General features: G+C 34.3%; 1 non-coding gene across 1 annotated transcript; it reads left to right on the forward strand.

The window, feature by feature from the left end:
- Nucleotides 1-1,730: 1,730 nt before the first annotated feature.
- Nucleotides 1,731-1,921, forward strand: LOC126019533 (U2 spliceosomal RNA). Its single transcript, XR_007499204.1, has one exon. It is a non-coding gene; the product is annotated as a U2 spliceosomal RNA (small nuclear RNA).
- The last annotated feature ends 1,505 nt before the right edge of the window (nucleotides 1,922-3,426 follow it).

Raw genomic sequence — 3,426 nt, forward strand, 5'->3', positions numbered from 1 at the left:
CATGTATTATTAACTCAAATGTTAACAAGTTCTTTACTTTAGAAGGAAACTTTCATTACCTTCAAAGAAAAACTTTTCAGTCTAGAATTTCAGTCTGGAGCCTGGAAAATGGTTTAAAGGGCTATAAAGTTCATTCTTTGTATGCAAGAGCCCCAAGTTCATTTCCCAATACTATGAGGTACACTAAGCTCCAAAGGAGAGACCTATATCACCCCCTGATTGTGCTCTCAAGGACCAAATTTTACTATTTCACTCTTTTCCTAAATTTTTCTGAAATCAACATTTGCTTCCTGCCATCTTCCTTTCTCTTTTTTTTTCTAACTTACTTTTTGCATTGAGGTTCTATGATTTATAGTACCATTACTGATATTTTCTATGCATATAATTCCAATTTCCTGCCATCTTTCTAACCATGGACGTGGCTTCTTCTTTCACTGAATACACACTTTTATTCATTTGCATTAGCAAATTAGCACTTACTATATAAATTATTTACATGTAGGAATTTTGCTATTATATAAAGCAGTTGAGAAACCTCTTTCTGTGACCTTTTAACATCTGTTTTAGATCCTCAGACATAGTCAGTAATCTATAAATATTTCATGAATTAAAATAATTAAAAATAGTAATATGCCTAGCTTTTTTAACTTGTGGTTATGTGTGTCTTTTGTATTATTGATCTTCAAATACCAATCTCTAGATGGCAGCATTTGAATAACTAAAGGTATGTTCTTTTAAGTACAGTTAACTAAAGACCATCCTAGAGAGGTTGCTTTATCCATATTCAACAAATCCAGTATCTCTAAGTATCTATGTGTGCTTAAAATTGCTTAATTCTAGGAACCAATGGAAAGTAGACTCTAAAGACCAAAGATTTATAATCTATGTAGTTTGTATCCCAACCCTGCCTTTTACCAGCAATGATCCTTTGAAAGTTAATTGAATTTTCAAACCTTTCTTCTAATACACATCTAAGATTTTTCAGTATATGTTTATTTACTTGTTGTTTGGCATGCTCACTGATGAGATAAGATAATACATAAAAATTAGCTAATAAACTTTACAAATGCCAATGACTATTAACAAGGATTATTTCGAATAAATTTAACAGTTATTGCATCATCCTCAGACATCTCTCTCTCTCTCTCTCTCACACACACACACACACACACACACACACACACACACACACACACACACCAACCAGAAGTCCCCTTAGATTTGTAACATTACAACTTTTCCAGAAAGCTCCTTTGTCCATCAGAAAATTAATTATAAATACTGCCTTATTGATCCTGTCTCAGCACCTAGAGTCACAGATATCAAGGAAATGGATACTGAATTACAAAATACAGATTTTACTATAAAACCATTCAAGGGAGCAAGCATCAGTTGAAAATTTAAGGTGTACAATGTCCTTGAAGTGGGGAAATCTAAAGACAAATTTCCTGTAAAAGTAAATTGCATTTTCCTTATTCATGTACATTGCTGCAACCAACATTTGAGGAATCTAATAAAATCTACAGATTTGGAGCCAATGTACTAAAATAATTAATTCCAATATTGAATAAAATCACCTATGTTTGAAAAACTAAAAACTTTAATGGATAGAGAAAATATCGATGGATTTAACGTGAAAAAATGACCCTGAATATGACAGGTGTCATATTAGCCATCAACTTTTCACAGAAATATAAATTGCTTTTTACAAAAATATAAGAAATAATCTGATCACTTCTAGACCTTTTAGCTAAGATCAAGTGTAGTATCTGTTCTTATCAGTTTAATATCTGACACATGCTCTATCTGAGAACAATATATTACATAAATTTTTGTAATAGGGTATTAGAATAGGAACTGGCTCCATCCACTCCAAGCATCAACCTGGTATTGCAGTGCTTCCAGAAATGGTGTACAAAAAAGTAAGGAAAAAAATAATTCGAGAATTTCTCTCCATCCATATGACTGAAATGGAATAGACAGAGAAAGGGTTATTTTGTGAACAGTCCTGAAGTAGGAAGGACTCATGATTATCCAGAAAAAAATGGGCATGCCCACTTCCCTTGCAACTGATATACATAAATCCTTAAAAACTACATCTCTATGTTAAATTTCTTCTCCTCTTAGGTATAAAATATCCTATCAAGGGTAGGGCCCTTTCATTGCCTGTGCCTGACCGGAGTTCAATCCTGAATATCCTATATGGTTTCCTGCACACTGCCAGGAGTAATTCCTGAGTATGGAGCCAGATGTGGCCTGATCACCTCCAGGTGTGGCCCAAAAGTAGTAAAAAAAAAATTTTAATCATTGAATTTCTTATAATAGAAACAGAACTACATTTTTTCAAATCTTTCTTAAACTATCCTAGCAGAAATCCTATGAGACCTTCCCATCTCCCTCTTCTGCACCCAAGTTGCAGTGAATTACATGATGTCATCATTCCTTCCTCAAAGCTGCATAGTACTGCATTGTGTACATACGCCTTTTTATTGCCCTTCCAGAGAAGGCTCAATGTCATTCATTGCTCTTAGTAACAGACACCCATTGTTTGACATATTATGTGGCCACATTTCTATTTACTTGTGGATTGCTGCCTTCTTGGAGTTGGAGTACCACATGGCAGTCAGATTTAGTCTTCAGCATCTCCTACTTACATTTTCTGGCTGCTTCCTATGATGTCTTCAAAACAGAAGAAAATTCCTTACAGTGGTTTCACCTAAAAACGAACATCATGCCTTTCACAAGAACCTTTTTTAGGTGTATTTATAACATACTCTTAGCAAGTTCAAGGACAATGCAAAGTGATTTCCATGTTTTCCAACATTGTCATTCTCACTCTAATAATCAATCTCTAAAACCAAAGAAGAGAACTAATCAGGGTAACAAATAGTGTTTATGAACCAAAAATTCTTGGCACCAAATAGCCTCTAATAAAAAGGAGTTTTGTTTTCTTTTTACAAGAAGCCTTTTGCCACGATTAATTTTTTCAATTGCCTCAAAAACCATGTTGAATTTCCTAAGTACCAAATTAGATGAAAGGTTATCAAATTGTCACAGAGATGAATTTGCCTTAAGAGGGAACATGGCCTGTTTGCTTGATGAACAAGCCTCTCGCTAATAATTACTTCGAAAAAACATCCAAAAAATGAGCAATCAATATTCTACAGCAATATCATTCAAAGATTATTTAAAGAAATAACTATGGCAATAGTCATCCAAAAGGCACAACATCAATTTTCAGGAAAAGTTAAGTATAGGAGAAGAACGTTCTTGCGCATGGGAAAAGCAGATAAGGGCATAATCATTTGGGATGGATGGGGTAGATGAGACAGCAAGCAAATTCCAATGAAAATACTTCACTCCTCAACCTCCAGGTAGTGAGCATTGGAAACTCACCCAGACTCTACAAGCATAAAACCCTTAGAT

Source organism: Suncus etruscus, chromosome 9, assembly GCF_024139225.1.
Source record: "Suncus etruscus isolate mSunEtr1 chromosome 9, mSunEtr1.pri.cur, whole genome shotgun sequence".
In the NCBI taxonomy this organism is placed as follows: Eukaryota; Metazoa; Chordata; class Mammalia; order Eulipotyphla; family Soricidae; genus Suncus; species Suncus etruscus.